Below are 18,878 nucleotides of genomic sequence, written 5' to 3' on the forward strand. Positions count from 1 at the left end.
TAATAGGATTAAGCAAATCTGTTTAAAGGACTCTTCAATACAAAATGTATATTGCTGGTTCTTAAGAAACAAAGAGGCATTTGTCAAATTTTCCATTAACAATAATTCAATGACATTCTATTTAGAATGGTCCTTAACTTTATACATATATATTAAAAGAATCTCAGAGTAAATAATTTATTTAATGCAATCCAAGGAATAAGAGCCAAATTTTAACTAAGTGTGGTTCAAAAATAAGCAGTTGCAAATAAAAAGTTTTATCTCCTCAATAATTTACAGAAGAGTAAATTAATTGAAGAGAAGATCTGATAAGAAAAATAGTTCTCAAACAAAAAAATTGGGGTTCAATCCTAGTAAAAATTGGCTTCACTTAAACTATACCTCTTCTTCATATTTATGCATGACCAAAGATCACTGGTACCATTAAGTATGGCTCTCTTTTTCCCTAAAAAGGAGGATATTGCTGACCACAGTAGATCCCAGTGATTTTTATACCTTCTTAATTCCAAGAATGTTCTTTGTATACTACTTGTATGGCAATACACATCATAAATTACTTATATTATTGCATAACTGGCACCACTCTGTGAACCTCCATAGACCAACAATGCTTAGAATAATGTCCCATGCTTAGTGCTAAATATACTTGTAATTATTATTAATAGCAGGCTTGGTTGGACACAGGAGAGTTGTAGCACAAACATTGTTGAACTGAAGAGTGGGAGACTTGAATCTGATCATTTTTTTCATTATCTACTTGGGTGACTATGGGGTTACTAACTAATCCATCTGAGGTTTTGGAAACAAAGCCTTAGATATCAATCTTCTAAATATCTCTTCTGTTTGCCACCTGTATCACTATATTACACTGAACACATTCTCCCTTGAACATATTTTTATATCTGTTAAATTCCGTCTAGACAATAGTTGCCACTGATTATGAACAAGTGGCAAACTGGGTCACTTTTATTAGTATATGTTCTAAATGTAGCCTGTTTTTAGGGGGAAAATATAGTTTCATCAATATATTCTTTAATAGGGTAAAGATTAGCCCATACCTCTCTGCATCATCAATTATTTTTCTCTCAGATTATTCCAACTAGCACATGTATACACTTTTATTCCACAGATAGAAAACATATCTTTTCATCTCACTTTTTCTCTAGCTACTGCGCCATGTCACCATTACAGGAAAACTCCTTGAAAGAATCATAGATTTTCACTGTCTCGTGTCCTAATTCCATGCTTTTGAGAACCTACCCTAATTGGCTTTTGGTAAGCTCCACTTAAAGACATTGCTTTTTATTGAGGTCAACAATAACCACTTAGAGGAGGAAGATGGCGGTGGAGTCGTACGTTACCCAGGAGGAAATTAAGAAGGAACCCGAGAAGCCGATCGAGCGGGAGAAGACATGCCCGCTGTTGCTGCGGGTCTTCACCACCAATAACGGCCGCCACCATCGTATGGATGAGTTCCCCCGCGGAAACGTGCCCTCCAGCGAGCTTCAGATCTACACTTGGATGGATGCAACCTTGAAAGAACTGACTAGTTTAGTAAAATAAGTTTACCCAGAAGCCAGAAAGAAGGGCACGCACTTCAACTTTGCTATTGTTTTTACTGATCTTAAAAGACCTGGCTATCGAGTAAAGGAGATTGGCAGTACCATGTCTGGCAGAAAGGGGACTGATGATTCCATGACCCTGCAGTCGCAGAAGTTCCAAATAGGAGATTATTTGGACATAGCAATCACCCCTCCAAATCGGGCACCAACTCCTTCTGGGAGCATGAGACCATATTAAATGTTTATTTACTATTTCTTGAATGTATTTTCAGTCAGTGATGTAAAATAAAATTACATTCTTTTCCTCCCCTGATTATTGCCATTAAGCCTTTAAACTGTTAAGCACATTGTAATGCATCTATTTAGATTCAATCTGACTGTGCTATGGTGTGAATATTAATAGAAGGTCCATATTGTTTCAAGCTCTTCTGTAAAATATGCAAAAAAGTGCTCTTAGCATTCTCTGTAAAACTGTATTGTTAAATATGTCTAAAAAGAAAAAAAAAAAACAATAACCACTTAGTTGCTAAACCTAATGGTTAATTTTAATTTTAAATTTTCAGTTCTTACCTCTCATGACTTATTTGCTGGGTTTGACACTGCTTATCACCTTTAAAGTACTTTCTTCACTGGCCTTTCTGTATACCACAACCTTTGGTTTTCCTTTTACGTGCCTGGGCTCTCCTTCTCAGTACTCTTAGCTGAGAATTCCCACACTCAGATTTCCTGACTTGAGAGTATCACATAAACTCAATCTTTTAAATTCTTTTCCAAAAAAAAGAGAGTCACATGGTTTACAAAATGTCTACCTGCTAATATCTCCAATTGACATTTCCCACGAACTAGAATGCCTTCTTGGCGTTTCACTTGGATATCTGCTAGGTTTCTCAAACAAAATATGTCCAAAGTTCAATTCTTGATCTTCCCCTAAAATTACTTCTTTTAGTCTTCCTCATTTCAGTTCATGGTAACTTAATTTCTACCTTAGGCCATAAAAACATAGTGTCATATTTGACTTCTGTATCTCTCCCTTCATATCCAATCCAACAGTAAATCCTTTTGTCTCTACCTTTATATTCTCTTCTCCTATCTTTACTGCTACCACTCTGGCACATTGACCATCTTTTCTCACCTGGTTTATTATAATAGCCTCATAACTTGTTTCCCTATTTTCCTGCTTCTTCCTTTCAGTCTATTCACAACCCAGAAGCCAGAGTGTTTTCGTTTACTAAAGCTGCTGGAGTGCAATATGCCAGAATTGGCTTTGATAAAGGGGACTTGTTTAGTTAAAAATGTACAGTTCTTTGGAGGAAAGGCAGCTGGCTTTCATCTGGGTTCCTCTGTCACGTGGAAAGGAACATGTAGACATCTCCTGGCCTTCTATCCTGACTTCTGGTTTCAAATGGCTTTCCCTTGGGCATATCCTCTCCACATCTCCAAACATCTGGGTCTCTGCCCACTCTAAATGCTTTCTGTCTCTTCTAACTTCTCCTTTTCAAGACCCTGTTGATTAAATTAAATGTTACTCATTGCAGAAGGCATTCCACAGATGCAATCAGCCATAGATGAAATTCACATGCTGATGATTTAAGTCCACAATAACAGAACAATTGGGCACCATTACCTGGTCAAATTGACACTTGAGCCTCACTACCACACAGAGTGACCCTATAACAATGCATGCAAAATTGTACTGCCTCTGTACTCAAAAGTCTCCAGTGGAATCTGTAACACTCAGACTAAACAGCCAAAGTTTTAACAAAGACCTACAGGGAAATGATCCAATTTCTCCTCCTCAATTTTTTCTTTTTCCCTTAGCCCCCTCTATTTTAGTCATACTATTTTTCTTTAGGATCCTTGAACATCCCAGACACCTCTTACTTCAGGGCCTTTGCGTTTACTGCTCTTTCTCCCAGAAATACCCTTCTTACAGGTGTATACATGACATGCTACAGTATTTTCTTTAAATATTTATGAAAATATCAGTCTCTCAGTGAACTCTTTCTTGCCTACCATATTTGACTACCCCACCACCACCACTACTCTCTAGTTCCCTTTCTGATTTACTTTTCTACAAAGAACTTATCTCCTTCTATCATACTATATAATTTACTTATGTATGGTCTTTCCCCACTAGAATATAAACTATGTGATGGCAGAATTTATGGCCTCTTCTATTTGCTAACACAATCCTCAGTTGCTAGAACAATGCCTGGCACATAATTATCTTTCAGAAACTATTGTTATGAACTAGTGACAGTTGAATATCACATAAACAATGCAATTATCTTAAACCTCTTAAACCTAAGCAAGCCTGACTGTAACAGCCTCAGTTTAGAGAAAATATGTCTGGGAAAAAAATGAACCTATTCAAACATGGCATGTCCAACACAATTAAATCATCAATGACTTGCTTTATATATCTATATATAGCATGTAAATATATATATATGATATAATGTGAGAATTCTTTCTATAATACTAATAATGCTTTATCACTAGGTACATAGGAGAAGGTGCTGAAAGCAGCTCATCTTTTCCCACCAATTTGGCAATGAAAATGCCCACTTTAGATTGTAAGCATTTCCTTTGAACTACTGACTGATTTTATGGCTCAGTTTAACCTATACTGAGGGTTGACACCACTCAAAGACATGGCTCTTGTCAAGGTCAACAATGACCTTATTAACTGCAAAGACTGTTGCTGAATAAGAGGGCTACAAAGGTGAAAACATTGGAACCTCTCCTCAGTAAATTCACAACCTGTGGGCAGTACTTGCCTGAGGGAAACTTAGTAGAAAATGCAGTGAGAGAACAGAGGAGCAATTTTAATGTGCATTGTAAATCTCCAAGAGGGAATTATAAAATGCTTTCAAACTTGTTTACATAAGGAAATCTTTGGTCTGGGAAAATATAGCAATTCATTAAAGCAATTCACAGAAAATAATAATCTCCAGCATTTATTGAATGCTTACTATGACAAATGCTGTAATCGGTGCTTTGCATGGATCGATACACTGACTCTTTATAACAATCTTATTATGAGTAAATAAATTAATGAATGTGACTATTATATTACAGATTTACTATGTTATGAATAAAAAAACTGTAGCACATAAAATAAGCAAACACCCAATATTCTCAACTAGTGATAGCAGTTAAAACCCGGCACTTTGACTTCAGAACCTGCTCTTTTCACTTCTGTGCCATGCTAAAGCAAAATAACAGATATTATGTTAGATGAGTTAAATTGAACAAGTTAGATGAGTCAAATAGCCATGAAATCTCTACTTGAGACACATTCACATCCACAGCCAACTAAAGTAATTTGTAAACATAGAAAAATATAGTCTTTCTATACATTTCTCAAAAATTTCAAAAAATAAAGAAAAAAACACTTAAATAAATTAATGCTTAACTATAAAATAGCCATTGCAAAATCTAAACAGGGCACTAAATTTTTCTTGTCCGTGAAAATGCATATAAGTTTTGGAGTAGCAAAAAAAAATTACTATTATTTTTAGTTACTATAAAGAGGATGCCAAAAAAGTAATGGCGAAACGTATTTTTTTCAAATCTTGATTATTTATGTTCCTGAATGTCTCCCTCAATGACAAAGGAGATAAGAAGAGTAGGCGACTTTAAGTAGAAAGACTTAGGCACACAACTTGGTTCCACCATTAAGTCACTTCTTGCTTTTAAGCAAGTTATTCAGGCTCTGAGCCTCATGGCACTTGCTATAAAATGGGAAAAAGACAATGGCCTTCTGGGTGTTTTGAAAATTAAAAATGATAATGTCCCAGTAGGGTACCTGGTATTCATTCACTCTCTTGCTTTATATACATCATAGCATTTAGCACTATTTGAAATTATATTTGTTTATTTATGTTTACCTGCCCATACCCTGTCTTTCTATATCTGGAAAGTAAGTTCAAAGAGGCCAGTGACTTTTCTCTGACCTAGGATAGTGCTTGGAGCATAGTGCTTATTCAGCACATATTTGTAGAATGGGTGAGTATATGGTAATTCTTAAGTGAGTTATGCTCCTTGTTGTTATTCTGTATGTGTGGGTTCAGTATTGACTAGCCTATGCCTTATAAGTTTATTGTGATTCTTTGATATGGAAAGAGTATGGAGGTAAAACATTCAAATGGAATCTATGGCTGTATCCTTATTATGTCAGGTTAGAAGGATGTAGAAAGATTGAAAAAAAAAATTATACAAACACAAGTTGTTTAAATATAAGTTAATACTAAAAAAAGAAAGAAAAAAAAAAAAGCCAGGGAGAATGTGCAGAAAAGAAAGGGATTACTCATTATGTATTGGTAAACACTAATTTTCAAAATTTTTGTGCAATTCTCCTTCAGTTATGTTACCTATCTCATCTTCTGCAGTTTTCCAAACAAATACAATTATAATAAAAATATCCCAAACTCCCATGAGATCTTTCATGGTTATTGTGAGACAGAAAATGTTAACACTATCATGAGATTGAAATAGGCCATCTCTCAAAAATCATTTTCACTACAACTACAGTATAAACTCTTAAAGTCATTGTGAGAAATGCAGTTTATAGGGCAAAATATATATAAAAATCATATAACACAAAAATCAGAAAAGTAGAACATCCTGACCTTCAAGATTCCTTTCTTGTTACTCAAGGAACATATTTAGTATGCATAACTATGCAAGAATTCAAAACATGCAACAGAAGGGAAATCTCTTTACACAACAATAGAACCAAACAAGCTCCTGTGGACTCAGAAGTTCAAAGCTAAGCCTTTATCAAAGAGCATTCTTTGGATAAAATGGTTATTATATTTCTGTTGGCCTTTAAGAAATCCCTCAAAACTATCCTGCAGCTATTTCGAGTGGCTCACTCTACTGATAAGGAATGCTTATTGTCAGGTCAGCACCTTAGAAAGCATGGATCATAGAAAGCAAGGAAAACAAAGCTGATTTTATGTCCATAAATATTAATGATTTTTTTAAAAACAAAATTAATCTTTAATTTGGGCTGATTTTAAAAAAAAATCTCATATTCTAACTGTTTAAAGTGCACAAACAGGAACTTTTAGACCCACTCAACACCATCAAAGCACCAGAAGGTATCAGTTGATCTTAATCATTTAGTCAGAGTCATACAAGAAAAATAGAAAATGCCAAGGGAGCATCATGACTCTTATCTGAGAAATAAGCATGCAGTACAAGCAATTTTCCTCCATCACCCTAAATTAGCAAGAATTTTATTTCTCTTTTTTTGTTTTCATGAAATTGGCAACTTTTAAAAATTGGCATGTCAAGATTTTAAGTATTTCCTTTTAAACTGGCAGATATGTCCTAGAGGAATCTGGGAAACTTGAAATTCTTCTAAGTGGAATGAACATGTATGCTTAATAGGGCTGAATAGTGATTCCGAAAGAGAGGACCCTACATTCTTTAAAGTGGTTGGAAAGAAGAGTGTTCAGAGCTGGTCACAATTGTCAACAATTCTCATAGCAATGATGAATATATGTGATTGGAATACAATCTGGAGATAAATAGCTAATAGCAGCCATTGGGAGCTAGTAGGGAGATGATTGCTTGTACTCTGGGTAGGTAAGAAGGGATTTTATGATTCCTACTCTGTGTTCATTCTCTGTTACTGGTTATGAGTCTTTGACATGTAGACAAGCTAAAACATCAGAAAAACTATAACATTTGGAAAGTATTAAAAGAAGCATCAAAAGGGTAGATTTTATAATATTTAATCCAGAAAACATATATACTAGCTCTTCTTTTATATATATGTCATGTTAGGGGGAGTGAGAATGCACAGAGAGATAAACAAGAGTCTACTCTTGATAGTATAGCCGAGAAATGAGAATTTAAGGGATGAATAAGATTACTGAATTATTATATAGATATTCATTTTTACTTCCTGATATAGTTTGTGTACAAAGAGGGAATTACCTGGAATCTTTGAATTATAACCCAGCTGCCTTGATCTCTGATACTGATTGTATAGCTTTTATCTTGTGCCTTTGTGATTGTTAAAAACCTTGCGACTAACTTTCACTTGTACCCATTTATCCAATTTTCCACTTTGGAGTCTTGTGATCACTAGACACTGATGTTTATTAATGAAGGGCCCTGAGTCAGCCCAGAACTAACTCACCCCAAGTCCAAAGTTATCTTGATAACCGAAATGGGACCTAACCAAGTGGGCCTGCCTGACATGCGCAGTAGCTTAGACTTTATAAGTCACCATTAGTCCTGATTGAATATTGCTTGCAGAAGCTTCTGATTAGATTACTTCCATGGAGATGTTGTGACTCACCCAATTGTGGGTGTGACCTTTGATTAGAGGGAGATGTGATTCCACACATTCCAGATGGGGCTTGATTCATTTATTAGAATCCTTTAAGAGAGGAAACATTTTGGAGAGGGTCAAAATGACAGAAAACAACAGAAATGATAGACGCAAGAGAGCCAACAGAAACTTCAGAGCAGAAGTAATACTAGCTACTGCTACTTCAGAGGAGAAGAAATACTAGCAGAAGGAATACACAGTACTAGCTACTCTGGCATAGCTGGAAGGCTTGAATTCACTCTGCATCTTAGCCTGTACTTTACATAGTAAATACACTTCTTTTCACTTGAAAAGGAAAAAATACTTCTTTTCACGTGAAAAGAAGAGAAATTTAGAGGATGAATAAAAAATTGAATGTACCCTTGATTAAGAAATGAGTGATGCTCTAAATATACCTTTTAATTCTTGTATATATACAATACTGATAAATTTTAGTCCATATTAAGATGAAACTTTCTAGACAAAATTAATCCTAGATTACTAGTAAATATACTCCTTGAAATGACATTTATACATATAAGAATATAAAAATTCAAAGATTAAATTAGTTGTCACCAATATTTAATAAATGAGACATAAATTCCAGCTAAATGCCAAATATCAACATATGAAATGTGCTAACTTCACTTACACTTCCATTGATATCAAATTAATTTTAATTATTGATATTCAGTTTGGGCTGAAAAATAAGCTGCCTTGAAGATTAGAGGATATTAAAATTGCTAGCATAATTTTCACTGCCAGGTTCAGAATAAAGGGGTCTGGTTCTCCCTACATTCCTTTCCTTCCTTGTTACTAATAAAGCTTAGGGTGCATTATAGAATATAATACAAAAGGAAAAATTTTTTAGAAGAACCTTGGTAAAAAAAATAAGATGACTAAACATAACTCATAAACTTTGCTTTTATACTAACTTAAAAGTTTAAAAAACAGTTGGCTCAGAAGATTGCATTTATTCATTTTTTTAAAATCTATACTTCAAGCCTTTCACATTTTTTCTAATGTAAAGTAAACATATGCTTGAGATCTTAAAACAATCCTAACATGTTAAATGTTTTTTGAAAATATCTTACTGTGTTTAAAAACAAAATTCCCTCTAATCAGGGATAAACTAATGAGTAGAATCTTTATAAGTAATTGTATAGAATCACAACACTTTTCTAGTTTTGGGAATTTATTTGTTTTAATATAACACATTATACTTTGTAGGTCAAAATTTCTTAATTATATTCCTCAGCAGTTGATCATTATAAACACTCACTGAAAGGTGTAGAGGGACAGTCTTGGCATCTATTTTTCACAAAAACAGTAAATAATTGGGCTTTGTATTCTATAATAATATCCTCCTTAACTGATGCCAACAGCATATGCATTTCACTGGGGTCCATATGCCTAAATAAAAGAAGTACAGTAGTAAAAATACTTTAGAAATCTTAATAAACAATCTGAAAAATATTTATACATTTACCTTTGTAGGTTAGCTTGAGTCGTGGAATATTTTGCTTAGAAGTTCCAATAACTGGCAGAAGCAACACGGCCATGCTTAGCATCACTAAGGCATGAAAAAGGTGAAAATCTTGGCTTTTGGTCTTTGGTCTTTTATCTTTACTGGCATTCATAATGAAAACAATGTTCTCTTTCAAATAGTGCTACTTTAATCTGAAAAAAATAAGAAAAGAATAGTTTGCAGATCTTTCTAGATTTACTAAATTATAGTTTACTGAAAGTTTGTAGATTTAAAAGAATAATTTCTCCTTCTCTCTTGTTTTGCTCTTAGAACATTGTTGCAGGAAAAACAAACCAGAACTGAGCACTGAAACTTAGGAATGACATTACTCAGATTTAGAAATGTGTGTGCCCCCAGAAAGTCAATTGTTGATGTTAATTAGCATTGCTGCCTTTATTAAATCCTTTTAACACAAATGTCTGAGAAGCAACTCCTTCTGTAGCAGACAGAATGAATTCTCTATCAGATAAGAGCACTGATAGAAGGCTAACTTTTCCCATATTATTTCCAAAGGAAAAGATCCCCAAACAAAAGACAAAGCTGTCATTCTGAGAGACTTCTCTTGTTTCTGACTTAAAAGGCATAAAAAGAGTCCACCTAAAATTGGGGTATCAGACATGATCGAATCAGGGACACGAGTTCAAATGTGAGGACTCAAACACTATAATCTTACCTGCACCTTATATTATTCCACATAGGACAGCACTGAAAAGAAATATGAACTGTAAAATTTTATCAGAAAGAAGGAGGTAGTTATTAACTAAATGCCATAAATAAACTGACTTGGTTGTCTTGGTGAAGATGTGGAGAAAGTCAAAATTCAAAACTGCAAACCCAATCTGATAATAATAGTTATAGATAATATTTTTTTAGTATTTATTTATACAGGATAATTTTTAAGTGCTTTACATAGATTACATGATTTAATTCCAATGACATGAGGATTAGGCAATTATTTATCCCTACTTCACAGAAAGAGGAAACTGAGGCACAGAGTTAAATAGATCACGTTTACACTGCAAATAAGGGATAGTTCAAAATGGATCAAAACTACGCTCAGTCTGGACATTAGCTAGAATCTGCTTCTTAACCCCTAAATTTGAGTGCTTTTAGTTATGGTAGAAGCAAGTGATCTTTAAGTTCTGATAGATCTGCAGCCTCTGTTCCTTCTCCACTTAGGTTTCCATTGTCTTCCCAAGAAACAGCTCACAAAACGGATCTTGCTGTTCTGGCCTCCACAGAGGATTCTGAATATGGAAACTGCTTTAGCATTTGTCCAGATAATTTTGTGACTTCTTTGATGGTAGCCTGAGCCATAAAATAGATTAGACTTTGAGCAAATTTTCTAATTTTTTAATATTCAAAATAAATAATGCATGCTTATATGGTTTAGTTTTAAGATCTAATAAAGGCAAATCATTCTTCAATGAGCTCAACTCTTCATTTTACTAAAATGCCTCAGGGACTTTGAGGTTCCAGTTATCTTCAATCTTAGAAGTTGAGATCAATTTGGGAAAGTGAACAAAGATTAGAGAGGCACTAATCTATTTTTTATTCACAGCAAGCATTCTAAGGGTAGACTCAAAATTTTATATTAGCTGTCCTCATGAAACATTAAGCATGACTGCTGAAAAATTATATTTTGTTAATTCATGTTATCTGCAAAGATACCAAGTTATTGTCTCTGTGAGTGGTTAAATAATTAATTTGATCAGATTGTTTGATTAAATATATAAGTATTTGATTGAATATTCAAAGATCATTCACAAAAACAAATAATCAAATAATTAGGAGGGAAACCAAATAATTTAGAAAGATTATAACCCATACAAACAATCACTAAATTTAAGTGCTCATTGAAAAATGTCACAATCTATTTCCATTTATAGACATTTCTAGATATTTTTACCTAATTAGATATAATTTGAGAGACAGCCTAATGTCCTTCTGGACATAAGATCTATTGATTCATCAACACTTTAGACAAATTTTAATTCTGTTCATTTCAGTTATGGATATTTTAATATAAAAACACTAATGAAGTTTTTCTTTCAATAAAACATTGGAAATAATCTTCTCAAAAATAAGTTTATGCTATTGCCACCAAATAGAAACTCTTTAGTCAGACTACAGAAAAAATTATCAGGATTTGTTTTGAATTATGTGGATTTTGGCTTAATGTCTAAAAAATACATCCTGTACAAATTGTAACTGCTCAGTATTTGATATTTACACTAGTAAAAATAGATATATTCTTTCACTTAAATATTCTCCTTAAAAACAAATTAGGTTTTTATGCAAACATCATAAACATTTATATGTGTTTATATGTGTGTGATAACAATTATCAGTTTTCAGTACAGTAGTTATTCCCCAACCAGTTATTGATACTGATGTCTTATATTGAAAAGGTAAAGAAGAAAATAAAAGATCATCCTTCACAAGAAGCAGCTAGCTGTTTATATACAAATGAAGTCTCATGGAATAATTTCTAAAATAGAGGCATTTATGGGATGCTATGGAAGGCAACTCAAAAGAATATCATATAAATGTAAGCAAGACAAGAATAGTTTCATGGAAGAACAGAGAATGGAGATTGGAAAACAAAAAGGGTAGTTCTGGAAAACATTGCTGGAAGAGCTAGACCAGCAGCACGATGGACTTGGCTAGATGACAATGAGGAAAAGAGAGAGAGAATGTATCAAAATCCTCAGGGGTGGAAGAGCAAAGACAGCAAAGAGGGACTTGGCCTAACTCTAAACTTTGCCTTGTGTTTGTTCCTTTACCTAATTATCATGACTCAAAAAAGGCCCTCATTTCATACTGTCTTTAGTATTAGAGCATGTGTGCTGCTTCCATCCACACTCACCAGTGAGTCTCCAATCCCATTTCCCTTTCCTTTCACTTTTCCCCCATGCACATTTAAACAGGGCACTGCATTTTACTGCAGCAGATCGACTGCCTGAACATACAAACTTGTTTTCTCCCTTCTACCCATAGAAAAAGTGAAAGGTAAATTGAATGCAGAGATTGTTTATATTAAATTTCTCATTAGGCTTAGTTTTTCTGAGCTTCTGGGCGTGTGAATTACCACTTTTTTTTTTTTTCACGACAAGTAATGATGCCTATAATGTGAGTATATATTTATGTACACAGGCAAAAGAAAGGGGATTTTCCATATGTGCATTTTATTAGCAATAATGACCTCAGTACAGGACATTTCCTAGGAATTAATGACCAGTTGGGGTTAATGGTCCTTAGCTATGTATTGAGATAGCTACTCCTCCAACTGGTCATTAATCGCTAAGACATGCCCTGTGCCTCCAACACCATAAGTTAAGAAGATTGATGATTTGGTTTTCATGAACAGTAGTCATACTGTTCCTTGTAACTCGACTCATTAATATTGTTAAATAAGTTAGAAATCAAAGCACTGCTTTCCTTACCACTATGGCATTCTGATAAGTGCCCACACGTGCTGAAACATATGCTAAAGAAGGGGGAAAACCAAACATAAAAATCTTTCAACTGTTAGAATGGGTTCTTTTTTTTTTTAACTTTAACTTTTTATTTTTTACTATAAAACATTCACTCTCTACAATCTGCTGCTGCAGATACTTAACTTTTCTTTCCAAAAACCCTTTGAAATCAATAGTTGATCTTTTAATTGAGATAATTGATGGGTTAAATGTCTTGCTAACAACTTCTCCACTGATCTATTGATATCTTGCTACCTTTCAGAGGGCGCTTGTGTGTGAGTGTGTGTCTTGTGTGTACACACATGTGTGTGTGTCCTGCATCTGGGAAAAATTACGGAGAGAAGTAGGTGTTATTTAACCCAAAGTGGGTGGATTTAGTGAACTGCATAGGTTATACTGCGTGCTACTGTCTGTAACAAGCTCAACCTGGAGCCAATTAACTGCATGTAATCTATTCCAGATGTTCTCTAGGACAAACAGCACTCTTGGGGATCTTCAGATGAAGAGCCAATAGGGAGTGTTCTGATTACGAGAGATTTTTACACGCTGTTTCACTAAATCAGAGATTCAAACGCATAATCTAACATTCAAGAAGGCCTTGAGCCATTTCTCCAAGGAATATAAAGATTTGATAACTTATTAGATGGATAATAGTCCACCAAAATTTATTTGAGGAAAAGGAGTCATATAAATTTATCTGGTAACTTCATTGATTTGCCTTAAGTATTTATATCTGCTTTGTTCTTTGAGTCATTAAGGCAGGATAATTTATGAATTAGCATGAAAAATGGCTTCTATTCTTGAAAAAATAAAATATATAATAAGTCTTCATACACATAAACCTAGAACACTTAAATTTAGGATCCTTTATCAGGAATGCGCGCACGCGCGCGCGTGTGTGTGTGTGTGTGTGTGTGTGTAGGCTGGGGAAAGGAAGAAAATAATCCTTGGTTTTCAAGTTTTATGAAGAATAATTTGTTCTTTATATGCTACTGGTATGCATAAGATCATGTGAGGAATTTTTACCCAATCCAGAAGAAACAAGAAATTACTCTAAATTGAAAGGAATATCTGCAAAAACTAATTTTGTTAAAATTGTAACATATTTTTGACCTATGGCTGGATTAAATGGTTTTCTTGCATACTGTACAAGACTAATCAATTATTGTAATGTTACCTCATGGAGTGGCTTGTGGACAACAAACCAAATAGCAATTATAAAAGAGACCTGAGAGCCAAGAGGCAAAATAGAGGCTTTTCAGAGGGCCATTATATATTCCACTGAGCAAGTGCAGTGATATCAGAGCAGGGGTCTACCGTTGTGGAGCTTGGAATGACAGCACTTTCATTTAAATTTATTTTTATCTCATGCTTTCTAAATTTTTCTTTTGTGTTTCTTAATAACTATAATATTTTAGCACTTTTGTAAGTCAAGGAGTGGAATCATTGATCGGGTAGAGTACTATTCCCAATGAGTAGAACTTATAGGGCAGCAACTCGCAGGTGAAAGCTTTTCAAATAATGGAAATGTCCTTTATTAGACTTCATTACCTTCGATGCGATGAGTTCCCTTCAACTGACATATTTCAGTGGCATCTGGAAGACCATCTGATTTGTCACAGATACCAAAGAAGTGATCCTTGTTTGATTAAATATTAATAGACTCTTTAAAATCCTTTTTGAAATTAACCAGTTATACTTTAAGCACGTACGCAACTAAGAATTAACATCATCAATAAACCGTTGTACAGATGAATTAAACTATTTGCCAGTAAAGATAGGATACAATAGTTACATTTTCATCATATAGGGATTTTTTTGGTAATTAATTATTTTATTATTTTTAAAATAACAAAAATAAAAACACAAATAAAAAAACAAATAAAGGCAAACATTCTAACTTTTGATGATTCCGTTCTACATATATAATCAGTAATTCACAATATCATCACATAGTTGCATATTCATCATCATGATCATTTCTTGGAACATTTGCATCTATTTGGAAAAAGAAAACAAAAAAAATTCATACACCATATCCCCCACTCCTCCCCCTCACCGATCGCCAGCATTTCAATCTAAATTTATTTTAACATTTGTTCCTCCTATTATTCATCTTTATTCCTTCATTTTCATCATATAGGGATTTAAACTCAATGTTTGCATTTCCAAAATATGATAAAATCATACTGATATCTAAATTATTGTTCGATAAACCACCACTTCAACGTATTACTTGGGTTACATGCCATAAACCCATGTATTTGTAGCCAGATCAAATTCTTCAGAATTTTACCTCTAATGAATTCAGTGAAACAGAAAAAAATAAAAAATTGTAAGATTTAAGAATATACATGTGTAACTTCTTAGATTTAATATTTCAGGTTGCATTATTTTACTGAATATAATATTAACAACAAAACAATGCTTAAGTTGTAAAGAAGTCCCAAAGAAATAAAGTGCCTCCAAGATACAAATTGCTCAAATAACACATTTACAAAAAATTATTAAAACCCTACTGTAAAAGATTTTATTGCTAATCATATTCCTTATCCCAAATTTAATGTCAGTTTGCTTCTCTAGGCAGGACACTGCCTACAACAATTTGTAGGATCAGAGAAAGCACCGATAATGTAAAATTGCAATTGGTATTACTTCAAATTTGATTCACTCACAATCCAAAGATTTAAGATCTTCCTTTCCAAATTCTTATGGTCTAGAGAGCAGTTCAATTCACCTTGGCATGACTATGATAACCTAAATCTCCACCCTATGGAATTCTGATATGCTTTTTGAGAAATTCAAGACTATATTGTCAAATTTTAATTTCTATCATTTGTAATAGAAATATAAATGAATATTATCCAAATTGATGGTTTCTTAAAACTTAATACCTACCCAAACTTCCATTAAATAGTCTGTTGAGTGTGCTCTATGGTTAAAAAAAAATCTTTTTGTATGAGGAGAATATGAAATTGAGTATGAATTACCACAAGTTAGAAGGAAAAACAATTAAATTTTCATAAAATATTAATATAAGAATTAACAATGCATTTATTAATGAGAACTTCTTATCTCTTGAGTCCCTTCTTCCTTTAGGAACGTTATTCTTATAAAAAATAAGTTGTTTGGACAGCTAAATAAAAATTTTACCCTTTTTTCCCTGAAGCACATATTTGGTTATTAATGCAGTTGGTGAGTGATATGTCCAGTAATGATTTTCCCAGCGTTTACAATATTTATCTAACATATCCCCTTAATGTAAGCAGTAAATGGATTTAAATCTTAAGGAAATTTGTCACTTCAGTATTAAAATATTACAGAATATTCCATATACAAACTAATTTAGTAGCCCCATGGCCTATGTATCAACAGAAGTAATTGTGCACTTAGAAAGTTGTTTTTCAAAACAACATGGGTATTTCATTATATTTGAACAATCTTGTCATGGTGCTTGCTTCAGCAGCACTTATTTATACCAAAATCAGAACAATGCAAAGGTAAACAAAGAAAAGAGCAAGGTGCATGAATAAGAATGACAAACAAAGGTGTAAAGCTGAGTATTTTTTATTATTACCTGACAGGGGCAGTGATCCCTCTTTTTAACAATTTCCACAAGTATCTTATATTGTAAAATTAAAATATTTATGGAAAAATAATTGTGTGACAAAAGGAGGACTAAAAGTACTTAATGGAGGATATCCTATAGGACTCTGAAGGAGAGATTTCATCATATTCTCAAAAACCATATACAGGGGTGATGAGGAGCCAGTTTGTAAAAAGATGTCAATCAAGTTAGACAAAGCCACTTGTATCTAGGAAATAGTATTTAAATAAGTCTGAATTATCACACAGTTATACTATATTTAATTTAGAATTTTAAGATTGTAACTGTTGGACATTAGTAAAAAGTTATGAATTACTTAATTTTTTGGCATATTTGGTATAGAACAATTATGACTCTATGTAAAACCCCAAACACTTTTAAATAAGCAGATCAAGAAACACGAGCAAATACTTTAGCATTTAGATAATTCTTAATCTAAAAATCAGCAGGTAGGAGGAAGAATATGGCCTTCAATGTCACATTCGCATAAATTCTCCAGGAATGTATGGACTTTTGAGATCAAAACACTTATACGTTAAATAGATCCGACATAGCCTCATTTTATTTTATTTTTTAAGGAAAAAGAAGATGTGCTAAGCGCATTAACACTGTTTGTTTCTTTCTCCACTATTTAATGAAACACCTTAGGGAAATAAAAATTTCTGGCCATTTGAAGCATTCCATCTGCATAGAGAGAAGAGTTTAAATACTTCACCTCATAAACAGAACACAATCTGGAATAAAAATAGGCAATTTATGAAAGGAATTTAGCTTCACATGTGGAATTTAGAGATCTCAGAGCACACGCTCATGACTGAGGCTGGCAGCCTAGAAAAGGGCTGGTCTCCGTAAAATATTTATCAATAGTAGAACGCCACTGAATTCTGCTACAGATCATCTACCAGCTACTATCAGAAATTCCAGAGTTCCCGACCCAGTCATAGTCCCATATTGGTTTAGATTTTAAAATATTTCAAAATATTTCAAAATAAAAAGCTATAACCTTTAGAAATAAAACCATATCACTTTCACTTCTGTACTCTTACATGACTTCAGTGTTAAGTTTCCTTTACCTACATTTCTAAATGCCCCCAGTTATGTCTTCTGCAGCTCTTCTGGAATGTGAGAAACAGCTCTCGAGTACAAAGACGAGGTCTTCTACTTATTGGTTGTTTATCATTGTACAAGTTAACTAAACAGACTGTCTCATGACCTGTGAAATTATGGATAATCAGGGTATTTAAAACCAATTTGTTGTTAGGATGTAAAACCATAACGTAAAACACCATATCATGCCTATGGCATAGTAAGTGATCAGTAAATGTATGCTGTTCTTTTATTTTATTCAATGTGTCTTAATTTTCTATTAAAACTTTTTAAAGTAATGATGGTTTTAAAGACTTACTTATGAACAATAAATATGCCTACAGTTTATTTAAGGCTTGTAAAATAAGGAGTTCTCAGCAAGATATTGTATAATATCCAAGGGTAGGAAGGCAAATGAACAAAATAATCACAGATCACTGAAACAAATAAGCAAACAAGCAAATCCTTGTTAATCCATGTCTATGGTTTAAGAGGGGAGAATCAGTGATGCTTTGAATTAGGTTATGAAGGATAAGACATAATTATACCTGGATTGTCTCCAGTGCTACTCATTTAAATTTAATAATGTATTTTATCAGGAAAGAGAAAATAACCATGCAATGAAATAACTTCATATAACCTTAAAATCAAAATGAAATAAACATTGGTGAATATGTCTAATACTTGACTTTAAAACTTTTCACTTTCATTTAAAAAGATTAAAAAGGAACAGGATTAGACTGCATTTGATGTCTTTTCCAGAACGAATACTAAGCTTCCCAAGGGGAAAGTTGGGAATTTAAATAATTAACTTGTAGATTTTGTGAATTTCAAGAACATAGTATACTCAATGGAATTTTCAAAGAACAGCAATAACACAGGTCTGTAATTCAGTATATTGTTTGCAATGGATCTCAACAAGTTTTTTAAAATTTTTTTACACATTATCTATACTTTTAAATTTTTATTAATAAAATCAAACAACATACAATACAAACATTCTTAATGTGTGAACATTCCATACTTGGTATTAAGCATCATATTTAATTCAGTGTTCTATCTTCCATTCCCACCCCTCACCTTTATTTTTAAAGTTAGGATAAGTACGTTTCATTAATTCTTTAATAAGAATTAATAAGTCCTCTGTTTTCAGCTTTCTTTAAGAAATTCCTCTGTTTTATCATGATGCTACTTAAAAACTTCCCATGCTTTATATTTTATTAGTTGCTGACTCCCTTTGACATATGTACAAGATTTATTTATTTATTTTTACAAGATTAGTTCA

General features: G+C 33.2%; 1 long non-coding RNA gene and 1 pseudogene across 3 annotated transcripts in view; one reads left to right on the forward strand and one right to left on the reverse strand.

Annotated features, from left to right (window-relative positions):
• The window catches only part of LOC143673955 (uncharacterized), a 465,075-nt gene that overhangs the window by 155,637 nt on the left and 290,560 nt on the right, over positions 1–18,878 (reverse strand). The gene's annotated exons all lie outside the window — the stretch shown is intronic.
• Positions 1,336–1,800, forward strand: LOC143662300 (histone deacetylase complex subunit SAP18 pseudogene; annotated as a pseudogene).

Source organism: Tamandua tetradactyla, chromosome 2, assembly GCF_023851605.1.
Source record: "Tamandua tetradactyla isolate mTamTet1 chromosome 2, mTamTet1.pri, whole genome shotgun sequence".
NCBI lineage: Eukaryota > Metazoa > Chordata > Mammalia > Pilosa > Myrmecophagidae > Tamandua > Tamandua tetradactyla.